Here is a 24,258-nt window from a genome sequence, read left to right as displayed (position 1 = left end):
CCAGTTGTCTGCTGAACTTTTGTCACACCCCCCAAATAAGCCCAAGGTCTAGAATCAAGGGAGTGAGAGCGATTCAAACCGCTCATAAGTCAGAGGTGAGGCTGACCCACACACCACCCCCTACACATCCCAGGAATCAGTCTGGTGAACCTTCGCTGGACTCCCTCTATGGCAAGTATATCCTTTCTTAGGTAAGGAGACCAAAGCTGCACACGGTACTCCAGGTGTGGTCTCACCAAGGCCCTGTATAACTGTAGTAAGACATCCTTGCTCCTGTACTCAAATCCTCTTGCAATGAAGGCCTACATTCCAGGTAACTGGCAAGAACCATGGGAGAGAGGAAGAGCTTGTTTTTTTGGAGCGGGTTGTCATGATTTGAAATGTACTGCCCAATAGGGCGGTGGAAGCAGATTCAATAGTAACTTACAAAAAAGAATTGGATATATGCTTGAAAAGGAAAAGGTTGCAGGGCTGTGGGGAAAGGGCAGGGGAGTGGGCCGAATTGGAGAGCTCTTTCTAAGAGCCAGCACAAGCATGATGGGCCGAATGGCCTCCTCCTGTACTCTAACATTCTGTGATCTGTTGCTGTATATCAATAAGAAACGAGAACACTTTGTTTTGAGGTAGAGCAACTGGTCGAAGTTTGAACAAAGGGATCTTGGGAAGACACCAATATTTGGAGGGGTTCCTGAGAGGATCCTCCACATTGTGAAAAATCACTGCTGCACACAGTACAGACCTTAATATCCACAAATAGTTCTCTCTTTATTGTATTCAAGAAAACAAAAAACATGTAACGTCCTCCTCTCGATTAATCCCCTCTCTGGAAAATCCCCCGAAAAATGCAGTTTGCTGAAAAAATCCCGTGGGAGTGACAGATGGGCTCTAAGCTGAAACCCAAATGTTTGCGAAAAAACTGGCCCTGCCTACCATAGGGAGTAGAGATAGAATCAACTAAAACTCCACAACAATTAGCAACAATTACTGAACATTATACTCGGAAACCGTTCAACAATTTGACAAGAAGCCTCAGTATCAAATGGGGGCTAAACCAGATACATTACCTTTTAAAAGAACATTGTAAAACACCAAAAATGCTTGTCAATGCAATTTGGTTTTGAAAAAAATGAGAACTGTAATCATTTTACATATAAAGTATCTCACCACCAAAAAAAGTTAGAATCATATTTTGTTTAATGTTATTTTTCCAAATATTTTTTTTAAAACACTCAAGTTGACAATGTCTGTTTTAGGCCTCACTGGCAAACCCTTCAGTTCAGTAAAATGTAAACCAGCTCGTTTTAAAGAGCTCACAAATAAATGAAGCTCCGCTTTTATTCCAAGGCCGGGGAATAGGTGAAGAAGAAGAAAAATTTGCAATAAAACACTTACTGGTCGCTGGCGGTGTTTATGACACTTCGCACCTTGCCTCGGCTCCGCACCACTTTGAGAGTTAATGCGGTGAAATGTCACAAAGTGGCGGCCGCTCCGGGCATCATGCTGTGTATTTATGACTTTATTTCCTGGTGTCGAGTCGCTGCTGCTGCTGGTTCTTCACTTTGCACCAAACAAAAACCCCGGGCAGAGTGGGAGAGGCAAAAAGAGCAGGACAGAAACACACAAGACATTGGCTGCAACTTCACCCTCTGCTCGCTGAGTCCCTGCGGCAAGAAATGCACGCCTGGTTTAAACTGTTGCCTCCTCTCCCTCCCCGCACACCCACAAAGTTTACAATCAAAAACCAAAAAAAAAGAGCAGATTCTCCTTCACCCGGAACTGGTCTGCAAAGCTGCAGACGAATCGATGGTTGGTGTCTGTCTCGCTTCCAGTTCCAAAGCTATGTGTGAAACACAGCCCCTTACATTCTCAACCAGTAGATGTCAGAATAGCGCAGTCACAGCAACTGTTTGCATATGGAGCTGGATAAGAGAAGCAACCAAATACTGATACTGGACAGTGACAGCACTCAGGGTGCCACACACCTTTGTACATGGTCCATGTCTCTGAAGCATACAGGAGGGGGGTATCACTACTGCTCTGTAGACCATGAGCTTGGTGCTGGGTTTGAGGTTCTGCCCGATAGAGACCCCCAAAAACAAGCGCTCTACTCGGAGTTCCAACACGGCAAGAGAGCCCCAGGTGAGCAGAGGAAACATTTCAAGGACACCCTCAAAGCCTCCTTGAAAAAGTGCAACATCCCCATGGACACCTGGGAATCCCTGGCCCAAGACCGCACAAAGTGGAGGAGAAGCATCTGGGAAGGTGGCGAACACCTCGAGTCTCTTCGCTGGGAGCAAGCGAAAGCCAAGCACAAACAGCAGGAGTAGCGCACGTCAACCCAAGCACCCCACCCACCCGCCCCTTCAACCACCGTCTGCCCCACCTGTGACAGAGACTGTCGGTGCTGCATTGGACTCATCAGTCACCTGCAAACTCATCTTTAGTGTGGAAGCAAGTCATCCTCGGTTCCGAGGGACTGCCTAAGAGAAGAGAAGGCTCAGGGTGCCACACACCTTTGTAGGCATTAATATAATGGATGTAACAAACAAACCATTACCAGGGCAGTTTAAAGAACCTGGCCATAATAATGCACTTTAGCAAGTCTGTGTTTTTGTTTTGTTTCCCTACTTTGGTTCAAAAATAAAATGATTTTATCTTCTTTTTTAGTTTGTTCTCGGGATGTGATCAACAATGGCATGGCTGCATTCATTGCTCATCCCTGGTTCCTCTGAGAAGGTGGCGGACCTGCTCCTTGAACCACTGCAGTTCTTGTGGTGCTAGCGGTCCAATAATTGCCTTAGGTAGGGAATTCCAGGATAGTGACCCAGCAACGACGAATGAACAGCAAGATATGTCCACGCCAGGATGATGTTTGACTTGGACAAGAATGTGGCGCTGATGGTGTTTGTACGACATTGCTGCTCTCTTGCTTCTCAGTGGTAGAAGTCGCAGGGGAAGGAGGTGCTGTCGAAGTAACCTCGGTGAGTTGCATGCTGCAGTGCATCCTGTAGATCGTACTCACTGCAACCGCAGTACAACAATAATGGAGGTGATAGACCTCTAATTGCCCTTTTAACTAGGGATGGGCAATAAATGTTGGCTTTGCCAGAGAAACCCACATCCCAAGAAGAAAAAAACAGTATGGAATCTGGTGACAGGTGCACTAATCCAGTGAACGGTTTTGTCCTGGATGGTGGTGACCTTCTTGAATGCTATTGCGGCTGCACCCACCCAGGCAAGCGGTGGGTATTCCATCACATGCCTGACATGAGCCTTGGAGATGGTGGATAGGCTTTGAGGGGTCAGGAAGTGAGCCACTTGTCAAAGTACCCAGGCTCTGCCCTGCTCTTGTAGACATACTGTTGATATAGTTAGTCTATTTATGTTTCTGGTGATGTTGATGGTGACAGACCAGGTGATGGTAGTGCGATTGAAGGCCAAAGGGAGATGGCTGGGCTTTTTATTGTTAGAGATGGTTATTACCTGGCACCTATGTAGTGGGAATGTGTAGGTTAGTACAGCAGGTAAAATCATAGGATCATAGAATAATACAGCACAGAAGGAGGCAATTCAGCCCATCGAGTCTGCACCAGCGCTTTTGAAGAGCAATCTAGTTAGTCCCACTCCGCTGCTCTTTCCCCATGTCCCTGCAATTTTTTCTCCTTCAAGTATTTATCCAATTCCCTTTTGAAAGCTAATATTGAATCTGTATCCAGCACCCTATCAGGCAGTGCATTCCAAATCCTAAACACTTGTTGCGTAAAAATATTTTTCCTTATGTCATCGCTTTTTTTTTGCCAATCACCTTAAATCTGTGCCCTCTGGTTATCGACTTCAGCCAATGGAAACAGTTTTTATTTATTTACTCTATCGAAAGCCTTCATGATTTTAAACACCTCTATCAAATCTCCTCTTAGCCTTCTCTGCTATAAGGAGAACAACCCCAGCTTCTCCAGTCTATCCACATAATTGTAATCCTTCATCTCTGGAACTATTCCAGTAAATCTCTTCTGGACCCTCTCCAAAGCCTTCACAACCTTCTGGTGTGGTCCCCAGAATTGGACACAATATTCCAGCTGGGGCCAAACTTGTGGTTTATAAAGGTTTAGCATAACATCATGTCCTTTGCACTCCAAGCCTCTATTTATAAAGCCCAAAATCCCATATGCTGTATTAACTGCTTTGTTAACCTGTCCTGCCAACTTCAAAGATTTGTGCACAAACACCCCCAGGTCTCTCTCTTCTTGCACCCCCTTTAAAATTGTACCATTTAGTATGTATTGTCTCTCCTCATTCTTCCTACGAAAAGTGTAGGGTTCTCAAAATTCCCACATTCCCCAAAGTTATTAATAAAGGGACCCTGAAGGACAAGTTATTAATAAGGGTACCCTAAAGGAAATGGCTTCTGGACCTTGTGGTAGAAACCTGCAAGATTGAAAGCAGGACCCTGCAAAACAGCAGGTCAAGTTCAAAAAGGCTTTGAAAAAGCTGACATGCCTGGGCCTGTGGGAGACTTGTTATTTTTGAAGCCAGACAACTAGATAATACAGAATACGCATTCTTCATTTTGAAACAAATCAACTCAGGAAAGACTTAATCTTTAACCCATCAAACCATTGCATAAATAATCGCTTACAGATTAAACTGGCTACCAAGCCAGGAAGATACCGATTCACATTATGCATAACAAACATTGAGACATTAAAGACCATTTTGCAACGGGGCAACCACCCAAAAAGCAGTTAAGGTGAACGACTATAATCACCTTAGACGAGCCCGCCAAAATTAGAAAAAGAACTAGCCCTGATTTGGCGCGCAGATAACGACCTCCAAAAGAGTATAATAGTAGGCCCACCAATAACCAAGGCAAGCAGATGAAAGCAGGCAAAAGGGGAAACAAATTGCTACGGAGACCAGCAAGCAGAGAAGGGCAGTGTGGTGAAGTGCTGGGGACAAGCAGGCACACGATCAAGTCCAGGTTACTCGAAATGCAAAGAAGCAGACCGGAAGGCTCATGGAACATCGAGCAAGGAGGCACGGTGGGGCAGGCTCAACCTAAGACGACTAGGCCGCAACCGCAGCCTTACACGAGGAACAACCACGAGCACCGCGGTAACAAAGGGTTGGGTAAACCATACCTTCAGATCATTACCACTGCACAGGTAATGATCTAGGTCACCGCGACCGAGCCGACACCGAAGACCGCCAACCAAACCCCAACCGCAACAAAACCTCGACAACCAGACCACCACCTGAAGAACAAAACCCGAAGTTTTCCACTCTACAAGATAAAGTACCCAACAAGGACTTTACTCCCTATCGCTAACGGAGAAAAGAGGGTACTTTACTCAGACAAATCCACCACCACACCCTGGGACCATGTGGTGACGGCAGGCCCCAAAGGACACAAAGAGCGAACCCCAAAACTGCAACCGGCTTAATCGACGAAACCCTTATTGGTGAGCATAATCCCTGGCCCCTTATAGCACAATTTAGTTAGATATTGGGGGTGGGACAAGGGTAGGGGGGTTATTAATGTGATTTTTCCCTCGTTGTGCTGTATGTTCCCCATTCTTAATTAAGTATACTTTTATATGCCTGTAACTATTCCAGTAATTTCCAGTGTTGTAATTTTATTGTGCCTTTAATAAAATACGGTTTTCTTGCACCAAACCAGTTGTCTACTCCAATTTGTATCGCAGCCTGTACCTAAGTCCGGAGTCTAGAACCACAGGGGTGTGGGAGTGATTCAAACCGCTCAAAAACAGTCAGGGGCAAGCTGACTGCGTACACCAAAACCCCTACAGAAATGGCGACCGCGGCAGGACTTCGGCAACAGGGGTGCGATACAGTAGACACCGATTCGGAAGAGCAAACTGTAATAGAAGAGAGGATTTCTAATTATGTCTTCAGTAAGGTGAATATCACTAAGAAGTGGATCACTAATCTGTTAAAAGCAGGGCGTCTGGTAGATGCTGCAGCTAAATGGACAGAAGGGAAGGATCATAGGAAATCCATAGAAAAGGCAGTCTGGCTGATGTGCTTCAAGAAACAGATCCAGCTTTTGGACAGGCTCGTTGAAGCACAGGCAGCCGAGATACGGGAGTCGGCCCTGGAAGTCCAAGACAGGACTCTAGCAGGGGAGAAGTTACTGGTAGCATTGCAGGCTCTGAACCAGGAAAGGGTACAGTTAATGAGGGAGCATAAGGCCAGGCTGGAATATCTAGTGTCAGGTCACCGAGGCCAAGAGCAATGAGCTGAGGTTGCAGGAAAAGAATGCCCACCTAGCAAAACAAGTAAGAGAGCAGGAGGAGAAAGTAAAAGACATAAAGACAGCATACAAGATAGCGAGCACACAGGGGTTCGAAGATGCAGATCACGGCCCCTGCAAGGAACAGATAGAGAATCTGAGCCTTGCTCTAAGAAAAGCAAACGGCATGGTGTGCCTCATAAGCCCGAAGGCAGCCCAGGCCGACTTTTCAGGGAACGAGGGGAGAGTGGGTCAGACACCACGGGTAGTGCCAAGGGATGATCCGGTTGAGGAGCAGGAGGACCCACGACCACCACCCGTAGCGCCAGGTTTCAGAGAGGTCTGGCAACAAAGGGGGGTGGAGTTAGGGGTAGAAGCGGAGGTGGAAAAACCCCCGCAAGAGAGGCTGGGACCGGGGCCGATGTGCCCGGCCCGGCAGCGAAGGTTTGGCCCACCCGCTGATGAAGGGGTGGAGGGACCCCTCCAAAACTAGTTCGTAGTTCCCTACGGCACCCAATAGCTTAGGGCCATGGTAAGTCATATACCAAAACTCGCAGAGAATGGGGACCCCTCGGTCCACTCAGGGAAGTGGAGCAGGCAGCCAGCATCAATGAGTGCGATGATGCTGAACAGGCCAAAATGCTGCTATTCTCCCTGGAGAGTAAACTCCTCCAGTCCCTCTCTGACCAGTGTAAGAAGGGACAGTGCGAGTATGGGGAGCTCAGGGAGGAAGTTCTTGAGGCTACGGGGATGAATGAGGGAAGTCCTTTCTCCCGAGTGGAGAAGACAGTGCAGCTCGCAGGGGAAACCCCGCAGGTTTTCGCGGACAGGTTGTGGCCGGTGTATAGGAGTGCCTGTACTGGGGCACCTAACCGGGCTAACCTGGACCGGGATCAACTGGCCCACTGGCTCCGTTGCCTGGTGGCAAACAGCTTGCCACAGGTCAGGGCCAAGGCGGAAGTCTGGTTTGACCCTAAGAATCCCCTGACTACTGAACTGACGGTGATCAGACAATTGACCCTAGCTTACAGGAATGGTAGGGGAACCGATGCACACCCACCTAAGGGGAAGGTGCATGAAGTAAAACCCGGACAGGGTAGGAAGGATTGGCATCAGGAAGGGAATAACCCTTCCAGCACAAAGCTTAACTGTTACGGGTGTGGGAAGGAAGGGCACTGGAGGAAGGAGTGCAAAAACCCTTGGAAGGATAACAAGGGAAAGAATTCCTCAGCCCCAGCCCAAAAGACAGAGACAGGAATCCCTCCCGCCACGGTCGAGTCATTTTTGGACGCAATGAGGTCCCTATTGACTGGCTCAGGGGAGGTAGCAGCCATCACTGGTGCTCTGACCCCATCAGCCCCATCCAACCCACAGCCCTGACTAGAACCAGCGCAGCCTGTCGACCTGTGTCCCCTTGAAAACGATGAGGGGAGCAGGCCCTGTGTTAAGATGTGGGTGGAGACGGTGCAGGGGAGATATTCGGTGGACACTGGAGCTTCCAGCACGGTGGTCCATTCGGAAGACCCGACCAATTCACCAAGGTCTAACAAGGTCCCATTTAGCCTAATGGGATTCACAGGGAACGAGCAGGCTGGGGAAAGGTCCAAACCTTTGGCCGGATCCCTCCATACCACGTGGGAGGGTAACCAAAAGACCAACGAGGTGGCCAAGCAGGGGGCCAGGGAAGGAGAGTTCTGGGATCCCTGTAGGGCACACCCGGTAGCCGCAATCCGGGACAAGGGAGGTACACAAGGGGTAGCTTTGGCCCCAGACTTAAAGCAGGTCCAACCCCAAGATCCCGTCTTTAAGGCCGACCCGGTAAAGAGAAAGAATGGGGAGTCCATAGAAGGCACATTCGGGGCAGCGGACGAAACTTTAGAACAGGATTACTGGCAGGCTGCTAGTTACATTAACCAATGCAAATTGTTTAAGCCCGAGAAAAGAGAACAGCCAGTTGGGGCAAGGTCTGAGGAGAGAAATCCTCAGCCTGCAGCAGGGGAAAACTCACAGACTGCACAGGCAGGTGCAGTGGCTTGTTTTAAGGGAAGGGCCATCCCACCCACCATTTGGGACACTCCCCCACTCCTCTGGGATTTAGATGAGGTGGGATGTGAGGGCGAAGACCCCGCCCCTAACCCAGGCTTAGACGAGGTGGGACCTGAGGGCGAGGACCCTCAGCCACCAGGCTGCGGAGAGCCACCCGCCCCTGACCCAGATTTAGACGAGGTGGGACCTGAGGGCGAGGACCCTCAGCTGGCAGCATCAGGCTACGAAGATTTACCTACCCCTAGCACAGGTTTAGGAGAGGTAAAGCCTGAGGATGAAAATCCCCAGCCAGCGGCAGTGGAAAGTTCACAGACTGCACAAGAGGGGGCAGTGGCTCGTGTTAAAAAATCACCAGCAGAAACCCCCCACCAGCCAAAGTCCCTAGAAGGTCCCCACGAACGCCACGGCCAAAGAAACCGTGGTCACCAGCTCCCCAGTTTAAACAGGCAGCCTCTCAAGTCAGGGATCGATCTGAGGACACAGGTTCCCAGCCAGCAGCCGCAGGCTGCGAGGGACCAAAGGAACAGGACAGAGCAGCCACACCGAAGGGAGCAGTGCGCTACAGCCCGAACAGGGATTAGCCTGGCCGCCCGGAGACGGGCGGCGGATGTACATAGTTTCTGTAATGTAATTTGGTTACTGTTAATTTTGGGTGTTTTAATTTAATTTAAACAAGGTGATTGGTAGTTTAAATATTATTGTTTAAGAGTGTTTGTATTGAGTCGAGGCCGCGAAACTCGACTATGCTTTACCCAAGCCAGAGAATCTTCTCGGGCCCTGGCTATATGCTCTTGTGTCTCTTTACAGAAGGGATTTCGAAATGAAGGGGGGCATACTCCTACTTGCTCTGATAGGAATGAGCACTGGGAAGCGAGGTGACGTGGAGGACTCTCACATCTTTTGGTGCTCAGGAGAGAGAGCACCGGTTCTGACTGCCGGGGGCGGCGAACGAGGCTTGGAGGAGCTCGCTACCTTTTCCCATGAGGGAAGATGGCCAGGGTGGCTGGGATTTAACTCCACCCGGTACTCCAGCCAGACCGGGTTCACCTACGGGGAGGCCTCCCTCCCCTGCCCCAGCATACAGGTTGTGGCCGCATGGGTTGGGGTCACTGAGGGGAAACGCGTGTGCCTGACTTGCAGAGGACAGATTCCTCTGGGAAGGTGGCGGTGGCTCAGAAAGCTAAGCAAAGACTTGGGGGACCGTACAGCTGACTGGGAACGACTGGAGAACGACACCTACCGGACGGTCACAGGGACCCGAGGGGGGACTAGAGTGTGCTGGGATAAGTGGTGGGAGTCGGAACAAGGAATTTATGTCTGCATGTGGGGGTCACGAAGGGCCTGCCCCACAGGCATATCCAGCATCTTCTCCGCATCATGGCAGGATAAGGGGAAGGGGGTGGAATGGGATTCCCACCTACACACTTGCATAGTCCCACGCTCCCCAGCCCCAGTTAAAGCCACTGAACTAGTGGCACGCGCCCGAAAGCCCCTGCCCATGACCCAGGCAGCAAGGACACACTAATCAGGGCAATGGGGTGCCCTGCCACCACCAAGGGACCAGGGAGTGGGCTGGTACTAGTGCCGATGGAAAAGCCCAAAGACCAGGGGGTACACTACGTGGTAGCTTCCGTGATTCTGAACCTTACCGAGGTACACTTACCTGAGTGGTGCCCCAAAGAGACAGAACAGCTATGCCAGGCCCTGTTAAAAGAAATGTTTAGGAAATTCTACGAGTTCAATTTTGCCAATGTAGACAAGACAGAACTGTACACTACACACACTGAGTATTTTGGTAGTGCGGGGAGACAAAGAAGGGGAACCTGGAATGATGTTTTCACAGCGTTTAACACAAGATCCTCTGTTATAAACAACCTGGATGACATAGAATTGCAGACACAGATCAACGGTTTGAAAACACAATTGCGAAAAATCTTAATGGATGAAAATACAGTAGTAGGCTCAGAGTTACACGAGGACTAAGCTATGACGGTCCATTTAAAAGAGATCATTGCTGAACTGGAGAAGCATGCAAAGACTGTAAATGCCCTCATAAGAGAGGACAGGAATGCTTCCTGTTAAGTATGTGTATTGTATTGAACAATTAACACAAAGACTTAAACGTATGACTCAAACAGGTCTTTACTGGTTGGAGGTAGGGACTATACATAGGTCTTTACTTCATGCCCACAGGCGGGAACTGAGGGGAATCAGTACCCACAGTACTATTTATACCCCTATGGCCAGGAGTGGTACTGCGTATCACTACGCCCAACAAGTAGTGCAGTCCTGTCCATAGGTTCAAAGTAGCACACATATTACATACACAACATTCCTCCCTTCCTAGCTTTACAGTCATCTCCCCATTTAACATAACGTAATAACATATATACATATATAACTTCAGGTTTACATAACAGAATAACATAGATACATAGATAACTTCATGTCAAAAACAGTTCACAGATTCAATCTCTGTGGTGTAGTCGGTTCACGTTGCTAGAGTGACTCATTCAATAGTCCTTCCATGGATTTAACAGTTTGAACTTCCGAACTGAATTGGCTCCGTTCGGAGGGACCACGTGTGTGATCTGGTAGAGGTGATAATGGTTCAGATGGGTCATCTTCTGTTTTTACTTTTCCTTTTCTGCTTCTTGGAGACTCTCTGGGCTCCATTGTCAGCTGCCACAGCTGCCAGCTGCATGCGCAGTTCCTCCTTCTCTTCCTCCTGTTTCCGTCGTAGAGCCAGCTTCTCCCAATGTTCCGTAGACTTTTGGTGCTCCTCCATGATTTCTGCACTTTGGGAGTCGAAGTTACAAGCTGGGCAGGACAGGACATCGTAATATTCGGTGTCGTCCTGAGCTAGACCAGTGAGAGGGTCGTCTATTTCCTCCATACCTAGCTGGACGTTAGCCAGCTCTTGTTCCAAATCCAGACATCTTTCCTGAAGAGACTTCTTCATGTGTACCTCTGCATCCAGCTTTTTCTGGGCTTTCAGCAAGTCGTTTACTAGTGACCTCATTTGTGATTTTAATACTTCAACTTCCTTTGGAGATTGATTGATCGGACTATGCAATCCCTCTACCGGAGCAGCTGTTTCAGCGGTCTGTTGTTCTACGTTGACGTGAGTCAGCGTACTTTTGGCATCCAAGGGCTGCTCTGTTGCAGTCATCTCAGTCTGTGTTGCCACCTCAGCTCTTCCAATAACCTTTGAGAGCTCCGAACCCCTTTCGTTTGAATATTGAAGTTCATGTTCAAGTTTTTCCCATTTCAGAGTCCTGTCCTTCAGCATATGCAGGAGTTGGCTGACCGTTAACTCCTCTGACATCAGACGTTTTGTGTGCTCCTGCTCCATTTTCTCCATCAGCTGCTTCTGTTGTCTTTCCAGATTCTCCAACTCTATATCAAAGAACTCTTTCGTTGCATTCAACTCTTGCTCAAAACGGCGAAGCATTTGTTCTAATTGCTGTTGTAGTTTGAAATGGAGTTGAGTTCGAGCCCGGTGTCCCTCAGAAATGGGCACATCAGTAGACTTGCCAGACTCAGAATCCACAGTTAAACTATGTTGTTGTTGCTCAGTGGAATTCTGTGCTGAAACTTTGTCTTTTGCACCTGAGTTGGGCTTACCATCATCCGTTCCAGAGTCTGGGCCGACTATCTTCACCGAGTTCTCACTCGTTATTGTTTGTAGGAAATGCCAGTCCATATTCATTTTCCTAATCCACTCCCGTCCTAGTAGTGGAGGACCTCCTTCAGATATCACATATAAGTCCATTATTTGACTGTCTTCGCCCTTGTGGGCCACTGCAACCTCTATTTTCCCGATGGGGTACACTCTTTGCCCCGTGTATGTTTTCAATATAATCCCCGTATCCTGTAGGGGAATATGTTGGAATAACTTTCCGTAATCTTTCTTATTTATGACCGTCAATGCCGATCCAGTGTCCAATTCCAGTTTTACTTGGACTCCTTCTATCTGAAGAGTGACCCAAATTGTCTGGAGGTCTGCACCCTTACCAGCGTTGAGTACTCTTAAGCTAGCCAGTTCATTACAGCTTAAGCTAGCCAGTTCATTACTGCTAGCGTCTGAATCGGACTCCTGTTCGGCCACCTTGTGTACCTTTGCGTATTTCCCTTGCGGTGACTTCTTGTTGCTGGTCTTCTTCCCTGACCTGCATACTCTAGCTATATGTCCAAGCCTACCACAAGTTCTACATTCTTGGTTTTTAAACCAACACTGGTTCTGATCATGCGTTGTCTTTCCACAACGATAACATTTGCCAGAACTCACACCCAATTTGTGTGCACTGAGCTCCGGTGACCGTAGCTGCATTACTGCCGTGCCTCTCGCTGCGGCTTCGTGTGCTGCTGCCATAGTGACCGCCTTCTCAAGCGTCAGCTCATTCTCCTCGAGCAGTCGCTTTTGTGTATCCTGTTTAAATAAACCACACACAAATTTGTCTCGTAGTGCATCTGTCAGGCCCGTTCGAAACTGGCAATATTTCGCTAATTTACGCAATTCCAGCAAATAATCAGCATTGCTTTCATGCTGTAGCTGCCTTCTGTCGTAAAATTTAAATCGTTCCGCTAGCATCAGCGGCGTGGGGTTTAGATGATCTTTCAGGACAGTAACAATCTCATCGAACGTCTTATCCGCCGGTTCATCTGGTGATAACAGGTGTTTCAATTGCCCGTACGTCTTCGCACCCATTAAATTTAATAATGTTAGAGCTTTATCTTGGTCACGAATTTTATTGGCCTTACAATAATTTTTTACTCTTTCAACATATATGGCCCAATCTTCGAGGTCACTATCAAAGGTGCTAATATTCCCGTGTTTAGGCATTGTAGATTTGCAATTTCTCAGATTTTATTTTCTTTACTTGTTATCAAAGATGGCGGCTTCCCGCTCTTGCCGTCGTCCTCCGCCCACAAAATGGCGGTTTTCCCGCGCTTGGCGGTCTTCACCCGTCCCCCGACGCCGTCTCCCTTCAGCCCTCGAGTGCGGCCCTTATCTTCGCCGCGATCGATAGCCCGCGCTGTGCACCGCGACTCTCGCACCTTGAGCTTCTGCAGCCGCCGCGCCTTTCAGTCCGAGTGCGGCTCTTATCTTTGGTCCCGATCGCTGGCCCGGCTGCGCCCCTCACTTCAAAGCGGCCCGGCCCTTATCTGCCGATCGCTATCGCCCTACCTCTCTCTCTTCCCCAGTCCTGTCTTTACTCCGGTTCACAAGCTGATGGAGGCTTCAGGGTCCTAATGCCTGTCTCTTCCAGTCGCTGGAAGCTGTCAGGATTTCTGCTGCCCTTCAGTTTTGAGTGGGGTGTTGAGGATTGAAACCTCTCTTCAACGTCCTGTCTTTGGACGAAGCCGCCTGGAATAACTGCCGCAGGGTAAGAGCCTGACTCGTCGCCAGTGTTAAGTATGTGTATTGTATTGAACAATTAACACAAAGACTTAAACGTATGACTCAAACAGGTCTTTACTGGTTGGAGGTAGGGACTATACATAGGTCTTTACTTCATGCCCACAGGCGGGAACTGAGGGGAATCAGTACCCACAGTACTATTTATACCCCTATGGCCAGGAGTGGTACTGCGTATCACTACGCCCAACAAGTAGTGCAGTCCTGTCCATAGGTTCAAAGTAGCACACATATTACATACACAACACTTCCGATCAGGCTGCACAGAACGAGGTGTACGTACTGTACGGGGCATGGTTGCTGGGCGAGGGCCGCAGTAACCTGGAGGATTTAAAACAGGGTTTAGTCTCCTCCTAGATCAGCAACAAGCACCTCGCAGCCCTCCACCCATTCAAAAATTCTTTAAGCCCGTGTCAACTCCAGCTAGCTTCTGAGGCCCACCCTGTCCCAGTAGATTGTGGGCGCTCTAACCACACCATCATGGGGATAGTAGTGAGGATGCCGGTCATGGGTGGGACAGCCCGACCCGTGCCGGTATACAGGGTAGAGAACATTGGAGTCATTCAAGGGGGTGCACACATCCGTTTCACAGCAGTCCCACCTTATGTCATAAAGTGGGAGCATGCTATGACAGGTACTGACCTCTCGGGGTGCCAGAGCCAGGGAGCACACATAATACTGTGTCCCCAGCACTTGAACACCTATTCAAAACCACAGTGCATATTTAAAGCTGCTGGCACAAAACCTATAAACTGTACATGGAGGTAATGGCACAAGACCATGTTCTCCACAGGTAGCATATATAGGAGGTGGGACATATGGTGTCACCACAGGTGCGCCCCACTACCAGCATGGACAGCATAGCTGGTGTCTGGTAAGTGACAGCAGTTTCTGCTTTAAACCCGAGGCAGAAGTTCAAGTGGCCCAGGAATGAATTGTCCCCATTCCTGAACCTTCCACTGTTCACCTCACTGTAAAAGAGAATTTCACCACCTTCAAAAATGTGTAGCACATTTTGGCTATGAAATCCCCCCTCGACCAGAACATCTTACCAAGTTACTAAAAGCAGTAGTCGTCTCACAAAAACATTTCTACACGTTAGAGCAGAAGACAGTAGAGATAGGGGCCAAGATATTGGATATTGTAGTTCGACCCTGGTGGGACATTATTGAAAATATAGAGGTCCCTTCATGGGTTAGAATGGCTTCACACATCCTCGTGGTTTGCCAGCTGGGAATAGTATTGTATCTAGTGTGCACTCAGTGCAAGGGAAAAGGCCAAATACTAGAATTCCGAAACAAAAGGACTTGGAAGGAGCATTATGTTAAGGTGGAGGGAGATACATCTGTTTGAATTTTTTTCACATTTCTGAATAAAGATTGTTGTCTTTTTTATGTTTTGTTATTTTTAATAAAGATTTTGACATGTTATTTTTAATAAAGACATGTGTGCACCAAGTGGTGCAGGGGTGTTGGACCCCCTCCATGCTTGGATGTATGTAACTTGTATTTTTGCCTATGTATGCTTATGTACACTACATTCTTAAAGAATGGGAAATGTGTGTGTCATGGGATTTTAGATAGGTAATTACAGGGAAGATTGGCTATGGAGGGTCGGGAATTTTGCTCACCTTCGTAAGTATGATACTTAAAGCGAGTTTTAGTATCAACAGGGGGGAGTGTAAGGTTCTCAAAATTCCCACATTCCCCAAAGTTATTAATAAAGGGACACTGAAGGACAAGTTATTAATAAGGGTACCCTAAAGGAAATGGCTTCTGGACCTTGTGGCAGAAACCTGCAAGATTGAAAGCAGGACCCTGCAAAACAGCAGGTCAAGTTCAAAAAGGCTTTGAAAAACCTGACATGCCTGGGCCTGTGGGAGACTTGTTATTTTTGATGCCAGACAACTAGATAATACAGAATACGCATTCTTCATTTTGGAACAAATCAACTCAGGAAAGACTTAATCTTGAACCCATCAAACCTTTGCATAAATAATCGCTTACAGTTTAAACTGGCTACCAAGCCAGGAAGATACCGATTCACATTATGCATAACAAACATTGAGACATTAAAGACCATTTAGCAACGGGGCAACCACCCAAAAAGCAGTTAAGGTGAACGATTATAATCACCTTAGATGAGCCCGCCAAAATTAGACAAAGAACTAGCCTTGATTTTGCACAGAGATAATGACCTCCAAAAGAGTATAATAGTAGGCCCACCAATAACCAAGGCAAGCAGACAAAAGCAGGCAAAAGGGGAGACGAACTGCTACGGAGACCAGCAAGCAGAGAAGAGCAGTGTGGTGAAGCATTGGGGACAAGCAGGCACACGCTCAAGTCCAGGTTACTCGAAATGCAAAGAAGCAGACCGGAAGACTCATGGAACATCGCGGTGAAGAGGCACGGTGGGGCAGGCTCAACCGAAGATGACTAGGCTGCAACCGCAGCCTTACACGAGGAATGACCATGAGCACCGTGGTAACAAAGGGCTGGGTAAACCATACCTTCAGATCATTACCACTGCACAGGTAACGATCTAGGCCACCGCGACCGAGCCGACAGCGAAGACCGCCAACCGAACCCCAACAGCAAAAAAACCTCGACGACCAGACCACCACCAGAAGAACAAAACCCGAAGTTTTCCACTCTACAATATAAAGTACCCAACAAAGACTTTGGCCTAGAAATTCAGTACACCCACTTTTGGGGCGGTAAAGTCGGGCGGGCGCTAAAGTTTGCGCCTGGCGCAAAGTCGATGGCACTTCGCCGATATTCAGTAGCTTCGCCCTAAGAGGTTGCTTGAGCGCTAAAACTGGCATTGCACGCCTATCTTTAGGCGCTAAGCCGGCGGTGCAGAGGGATAGCGCTGAGGCCGGGCGCAGCGCAGGTGCGGTCATTTCTTGATTGACAGCAGACACCGTGGCGCCGGCCAGCTCTTAAAGGGGGAAGGGTCGACTTGCTCTGCTGCAACGGCCTGCACACTGCAGCCTTCCAGCTAGGCCTGAACACTGCTGGTGATCAGAAGGAGCCATGGCAACAGTACAGAAGGCCCGTGAGCGTGCCCTGCGCTTCTCAGCTCATGACTTGAAGGTGATGGTGAGGGCCTTGGAGAAGAGTCAGCACATCTTGTTCCCGGACACTGGCAGGAAGCCTCCAACCAGCATCTATAGGAAAGCCTGGAGGGAGGTCGCCCGCTGGGTGTTGGCCACCGGCGATGCCCCCAGGGACAATGTCCAATGCCGGAAGAAGTTTAATGACCTGACCAGGATTGTCAGGGTGAGTACCCTTTCCAGTCTCCTCCTCATCCTTGCATGTACACCTGACATGATGGGCAAAGGGACCTGAAAGCCCTAATGGCCAGCCCTCAGCCAGCAGCTATGGGACAGTCATGAACATCAATTGCACATTCTGCACTTTACACCATGGGAGGCAGTGCACACCACATCAGGGCTACACACTGGCCAAGCTATTCCACCATGGGAGGCAGCGCACACCACATCAGGGCTACACACTGGCCAAGCTATTCCACCATGGGAGGCAGCACACACCACATCAGGGCTACACACTGGCCAAGCTATTCCACCATGGGAGGCAGCGCACACCACATCAGGGCTACACACTGGCCAAGCTATTCCACCATGGGAGGCAGTGCACACCACATCAGGGCTACACACCGTACTTACAGGCCGTCCTTTCTCTTGCAGGCAAAACTTGCCAACAACCGAAGGCACCAGGAGCAGACCGGGGGAGGCCGCCCCCAGATCCAGGAGCTCACTCCCCTGGAGGAGCGCGTGAGTCACCTCATGGGACCCCGGGTGATTGGGCCCGTCGCCTGTGGAGATGCCGACCCTCTTCTGGGCCACAATGGTATGGACATCACCTTTTGGACCTCTCTCGTCGCACTTGCGCATCCAATCTACCTCCTTTGCCATTGTCCGACCAATGCGCTGAATGCCACCAGTCATGCCTCCCTCGTTGACGCCCTCTCCTCACTCTAAAGCTACTCTTGTGCCTTCCTGCTTTCAGCTGGTGACAAGGAGCTCCCTGAAGCTGCCAGTGACAGTCCCTCCGAGGAGGAGGAGGAGGAGGAACAGGAAGGTGGACCATCAGGGCAGCAGTCAGGTGCGGCTGCAGATGCCGAAGTAGTGGACACGTCTTCCCTGGAGGAGAGCCTGGAGGAAGTGTCGGAGGGGAGTGGAGCTGCTGGGCCCAGTCGCCGCCGGCAACGTGGCAAGGGTCGGCCAGCTCTGCCCCCTGCTCCCCAGCGGGAGAGCCTGGACTCCAGTCCGGCCACCTTCAACTCAGAGGAGGTGCGCCACCTCGATCAAATGGCCCAGGATTCGGATCGCCGGCACACCGAGCTGATGGGGGTAGTGGCACGGATGCCTGAGGCCATCGAGTCCCTGGCTAGTAGTGTGCGCGAGTTCGGGGCCTCACATGCCGCGAGTGGCCGGCTGATCAGTGATGCCGTCCAGACAGTGGCTGCTCTGTTGCGGTCGCAGACCAGGGCAACAGGGGCACTGACTGCTGCCACACGCGCTGCGTCAGCCAGGCATCGCCTGGACACCCGCCGCGCTGCAGCAGCACAGCGGGCTGCCCTTCGGCAGATTGGTGCGCATGCTGCAGTGCGGGCCCGTGCGAGTGCCAGAGTGGCACATCACCAGCCAGGGCCGACCATCCGCCAGATTGCACACATTCCTCCAGCCGTCACCGCCACTCCCCCAGTGGCGCCTCAACGGCAAGCGGCTGCGAATGATGTTGGCCAGGCACAGCTGCGCCAATCACCAGCCGGACCCTCGAGGGGCAAACCCCGTCTAGGCCGCCCCCCAAGGGCATCTGCCGGAAGGCCATCTAACCCTCAGGAGCCTTTCCCCAGCCTCGCAGCAGCCACTGGGCAGAGCTTGCGGAGGAGCAGCAGGCCGGGCAGGGGCCCCAAAAGGCTCGACAAGGTCTCGCCCTCACGGTACAAGAAGTAGACGGTGTGGCCAAGTGTTATTTTATATGGCGATGCCTATGTTTCTTTTGGCCATGGTTGTTTTGTTTCTGGGGATGTTTTTTGGGTTAAGGCCGAGGATGAAGGCCATTTTTGAAGAAATGTTCAGTTATTCCTCCCCAGGTTGTGGGAGTGAGTCATTTGATGTACTGTTTTTTGGGGCCGTTTAATGTTTCTGGGTTTCATGTGTGAAGTGGTTTCATTGGTCTAAAATAAAGATTTCTCTTTATTCAGAGAGTGTCCATGTTTGTTGCTGTAAGTGTTTGTTGCCTTCGCCGCCTGAGGGCTTGCGGAGCGGCTGCGTTCATGTTCCTTCATGGCCACAAGGCATTCCCTGACAGGGGGCTTAGAAGTGACGTTCAATAAGCCGCCGACGGACGGCCCTTGGACCTTCTCGCTCCCTCCTGGGATGGTACTCCTCCTCCTCCTGCTCCTCCTCCTCATGCTCCTCCTGCTCCTCCTCCTGAGGTGGTGGTCCAACGTCAGGTGGCAGTGCCTGAGTCCTGCGGAGAGCCAGGTTGTGCAGCATGCAGCAAACAATGACGAATTGGGACACTCGGTCCGGGGAATACTGCAGAGATCCGCCGGAACGATCCAGGCAGCGGAACCACTGCTTGAGGACACCAATTGTTTGTTCGATTATGTTCCTGCTCGCTTGATGACTCTCATTGTATGCCTCTTCAGCAGGGGTCCTGGGCGCGCGGAGCGGGGTCATGAGCCAGGTACACAAAGGATAGCCTTTGTCCCCGAGAAGCCATCCTCTTGGGGGAGGCTGTGCCTCGAACATGTCACGCACAGTTGTCTGCCGCAGGATAAAGGCATCGTGGCTGCTGCCTGGAAAGCGGGCATTGACAGCTAGGATGCGCTGCTTGTGGTCACACACCAGCTGTACATTGAGGGAATGGTAGCCCTTCCGGTTGCGGTAATCCTCGGCATGCTCCACAGGTGCCCGCAAAGCCACATGCGTACAGTCAATGGCACCCTGCACCAAGGGGAAGGCCGCGAATCTTGCAAATCCCAGTGCACGCTGATGCTGCCTCTCCAGGGCCATGGGGAAGGAGATGAATTGGCGTCTCCTTCTGAAAAGGGCATCGGTCACCTGGCGGATGCAGCAATGCACGGCGAACTGGGATATGTTAGCTATGTCCCCAGCAGCGGATTGGAAGGAGCCGGTGGCATAGAAGTTCAAGGCCACCGTCACCTTCGCCTCCACCGACAGAGACGTCCTGCTCCTGAGCTTTGGACGCAGATCTCTGCGAAGCAGATGGCAGATCTCTGCAACCACCTCCTTTCGGAATCTCAGCCTTTTTACACATCTCGCGCCACTCATGTTGAGGTAGGTGCACTGCTGGCAGTATGCCCTGACTGGGTAAGGCCTATGTTGCCGACGCCTGTTGCCCCCTCTGCGTCTAGCCAGGGCTGCCCCTCTCACACCGCGTCTGCGAGCCCTACGAACATGACGCTGAAACTCAGCGTTGGCACCCCATACAGCCCCCATAATATGCTGCCAAACAGTCAAATATACAAGAGGCCACTTGCAACGCTCTGGCCTGAAGCCAAAAATACCTGAGCTAGTGTTGGCCCAAACCAGAAAGCTGTCTTCCTTGGTCTCTCTCCAGAAATCCGTTGCACAAGAGTGTTTGCTGCAAAATGGCTGCCCTTTATAGTGCAGGGTAAGTGCCCTTTAATTTACGCTCCCCGGGGCCCGCGTCGGCTCTGTTGCGTTCCACTAAACAAGCGTGCGGGCCGCCGGCCGCACAATGGGGCGGTCCCACTGAAGTTCTGGATCGGGGCGCGCAAAGGGCGTTGCACGAGGATATGACGTCATTTTCTGCGCGCGCAGGTGAGCGCGCGCTAAACTTTGTGCCGGTGTTAAATGTGCACTTAATTTGGGGCGAGGCGCAGATCGCGCTGCGCCCGGACGCTACACGCATAGCGCCCAAAATTCACTTCTCTTAAGGCGCTAACGGCTGGCGCAACCAACTGAATTTCTAGGCCTTTACTCCCTATCGCTAACGGAGAAAAGAGGGTACTTTACTCAGACAAACCCACCACCGCGCCCTGGAACCACGTGGTGACGGCAGGCCCCAAAGGACACAAAGAGCGAACCCCAAAACTGCAACCGGCTTAATCGACAGGATTCGACCTGTCAAGAAACCCTTATTGGTGAGCATAATCCCTGGCCCCTTATAGCACAATTTAGTTAGATATTGGGGGTGGGACAAGGGTAGGGGGATTATTAATGTGATTTTTCCCTCGTTGTGCCGTGTGTTCCTCATTCTTAATTAAGTGTACTTTTATATGCCTGTAACTATTCCAGTAATTTCCAGTGTTGTAATTTTATTGTGCCTTTAATAAAATACAGTTTTCTTACACCAAACCAGTTGTCTACTCCAATTTGTATCGCAGCCTGTACCTAAGTCCGGAGTCTAGAACCACAGGGGTGTGGGAGCGATTCGAACCGCTCAAAAACAGTCAGGGGCAAGCTGACTGCGTACAACAAAACCCCTACAAAATGTATCATCTCACACTTTACTGCATTGAATTTCATCTGCCATGCGTCCGCCCATTCCACCTGCCTGTATGTCCTCTTGAAGTCTTTTACTATCTTCCTCACTGTTTACTACACTTCTAAGTTCTGTGTCATTTGAAAATTTCGAAATTGTGCCCTGTACCCCAAGTCCAAGTCATTAATGTATATCAAAGAAAGCAGTGGCCCTAGTCCCGAACCCTGACGTACTCCACTGTGTCCCTCCCTCCAGTCTGAAAAACAGCCACTCACAACTCTGTTTTCTATCCTTTAACCAATTTTGTGTCCATGCTGCTACTGTCCCCTTTATCCCAAGGGCTTCAATTTTGCTAACAAGCCTAATAGGTGGATTTTATCAAACGCCTTTTGAAAGCCCATATACACAACATCAACTGCACTGCCCTCATCCACCCTCTCTGTTATCTCATCAAAAAACTCAATCAAGTTAGTTAGGGTCTACTCTACATTGGGGAGACTAAATGCAGATTGGGTGACCACTTTGCGGAACACCTCCGTTCAGTCCGTAAGGGTGACCCCGAGCTTCCGGTCGCCTGTCACTTTAATTCTCCACTCCACTCCCACTCTGACCTCTCTGTCCTCGGCCTCTTACATTGTTCCAATGAAGCTCAACGTAAGCTCGAGGAACAGCACCTCATCTTTCGATTAGGCGCTTTACAGCCTTCTGGACTCAACATCGAGTTCAACAATTTCAGACCATAACCTCGGCCCCTATCATTTTTTTCTCTCTCTTTCACATGGCAGCTGTCGATCATTCTGCCATTGCCATTTACACTTCCTCTACAGTCATCTTTTGTTTCTTAACTTGTCCCATTACCATCTCATTTTGCCTTGCACCATCATCCCTTTTGTCTCTTAATCTGCCCTGCCTTCCATCCTACTACAGACCTTCCCGTTTGCTCTTTCCCCCTCCCCAATCTCCCTGCCTCTACACTTGCTTAAAAACCTGTTACATCTCCAACTTTTTCCAGTTCTGACGAAGGGTCATTGACGTGAAACGTTAACATCGTTTCTCTCTCTACAGGTGCTGCCTGACCAGCTGAGTATTTCCAGCATTTTCTGTTTTTATTTTAGTCAAACATGATTTGCCCTTAATAAATCCACGCTGGCTCTCCTTTATTAGTCCATGCTTGTCCAAGTGGCTGTTCATTTTCTCCCGGATTATTGTTTCTAAAAGCTTCCCTACCACCGATGTTAAACTGACTGGCCTGTAGTTGCCAGATTTATCCTTGTACCCATTTTTGAACAAGGGTGTAACATTTGCAATCCTCCAGTCCTCTGGCACCACCCCTGTATCTAAGAAGGATTGGAAGATTATGGTCAGCACCTCCACAATATACACAAAATCACAAGAGCTTTGGATGTAGAAAGCCCTTCCACTTATTTTGTCTTGTTTTTCCATGAACGTCAACTCGACTGTCTTATTATTACTGCAGTTAATGAGTCCAGTGTGCTGACTTCTTAATACCAGCAATTGCCAATTTAGAGTTCAGCATGTGCCCCCTTTTTTAAAGAGGCACAACAAGGAAAGACTGTAAATTAACATAAATTTAAAAAGAACTGCAACAAATCAAATTAAAATTTTGTTCATAGAATCATAGAAAGTTACAGCACGGAGGGGGCCATTTCGGCCCATCGTGTCCGCACCGGCCGACAAAGAGCGATCCAGCCTAATCCCACTTCCCAGCTTTTGGTCCGTAGCCCTGCAGGTTAGAGCATCCCAAGTGCACATCCAAGTACTTTTTCAATGTGGTTAGGGTTCCTGCCTCTACCACCCTTTCAGGCAGTGAGTTCCAGACCCCCACAACCCTCTGGGTGAAGAAATTTCCCCTCAAATCCTCTCTAAACCTTCGACCAATTACTTTAAATCTGTGGCCCCTGGTTTTTGACCCCTCTGCTAAGGGAAATAGGTCGTTCCTATCCACTCTATCTAGGCCCCTCATAATTTTATACACCTCAATAAGGTCTCCCCTCAGCCTCCTCTGTTCCAAGGAAAACAAACCCAGCTTTTCCAGTCTGTCCTCATAGCTAAGATTCTCTACTCCCGGCAACATCCTTGTAAATCTCCTCTGTACCCTCTCTAGTGCAATCACATCTTTCCTGTAATGTGGTGACCAGAACTGCACGCGGTACTCTAGCCAAGGCCTAACTAGTGTTTTATACAGTTGAAGCATAATCCCCCTGCTCTTGTATTCTATGCCATGGCTAATAAAGGCAAACATTCCATATGCCTTCTTAACCACCTTATCTACCTAGCCTGCTACCTTCAGGGATCTGTGGACATGCACTCCAAAGTCCGTTTGTTCCTCTACACTACTCAGTGTCCCACCATTTAATGTGTATTCCCTTTCCTTGTTAGCCCTCCCCAAATGCATTACCTCACACTTCTCTGGACTGAAATCCATTTGCCACTGTTCCGCCCACCTGACCAATTTATTGATATCTTCCTGCAGTCTACAACTTCCTTCTTCAGTATCGACCATACAGCCGATTTTAGTATCATCTGCAAACTTCTTAATCATACCCCCTATATTCAAGTCTAGATCATTGATATATACCACAAAAAGCAAAGGACCTAGTACTGAGCCCTGCAGAACCCCACTGGAAACAACCTTTCAGTCACAAAAACACCCATCAACCATTGCCCTCTGCTTCCTGTCTCCGAGCCAGTTTTGAATCCAACTTGACACTTTGCCCTGGATCCCATATGCTTTTAACTTCGTGACCAGTCTGCCATGTGGAACCTTATCAAAAGCCTGGCTAAAGTCCATATACACTACATCAAACGCACTACCCTCATCTACCCTCCTTGTTACCTCCTCAAAAAATTCAATCAAGTTTATCAGACATGACCGTCCCTTAACAAATCCGTGATGACTATCCTTGATTAATCCATGTCTTTCTAAATGAAGATTTATTCTGTCCTTCAGAATTCTTTCCAATAATTTTCCCACCACCGAGGTTAGGCTGTCTGGCCTGTAATTACTCAGTCTA

At 49.4% G+C, this 24,258-nt stretch overlaps 2 protein-coding genes across 5 annotated transcripts in view; one reads left to right on the top strand and one right to left on the bottom strand.

Moving 5' to 3' along the window:
• The window catches only part of LOC147124821 (tyrosine-protein kinase JAK2-like), a 414,008-nt gene extending 412,213 nt beyond the window's left edge, over positions 1–1,795 (bottom strand). For both annotated transcript variants that reach the window (XR_015079093.1, XM_085993603.1), the window contains exon 1: positions 1,393–1,795. The gene's annotated coding sequence lies outside the window, so the exon portion shown is untranslated. The remainder of the gene's footprint in view (positions 1–1,392) is intronic.
• dnah6 (dynein, axonemal, heavy chain 6) overlaps positions 1–24,258 on the top strand; it is a 1,317,984-nt gene that overhangs the window by 443,216 nt on the left and 850,510 nt on the right. The gene's annotated exons all lie outside the window — the stretch shown is intronic.

Source organism: Somniosus microcephalus, chromosome 1 (assembly GCF_052327205.1).
Source record: "Somniosus microcephalus isolate GS21.2 chromosome 1, FLI_Smic_1.0, whole genome shotgun sequence".
Lineage (NCBI taxonomy): Eukaryota > Metazoa > Chordata > Chondrichthyes > Squaliformes > Somniosidae > Somniosus > Somniosus microcephalus.
The sequence above is the reverse complement of the archived record's forward strand: the minus strand, read 5'-3'. Positions and strand labels throughout refer to the sequence as shown.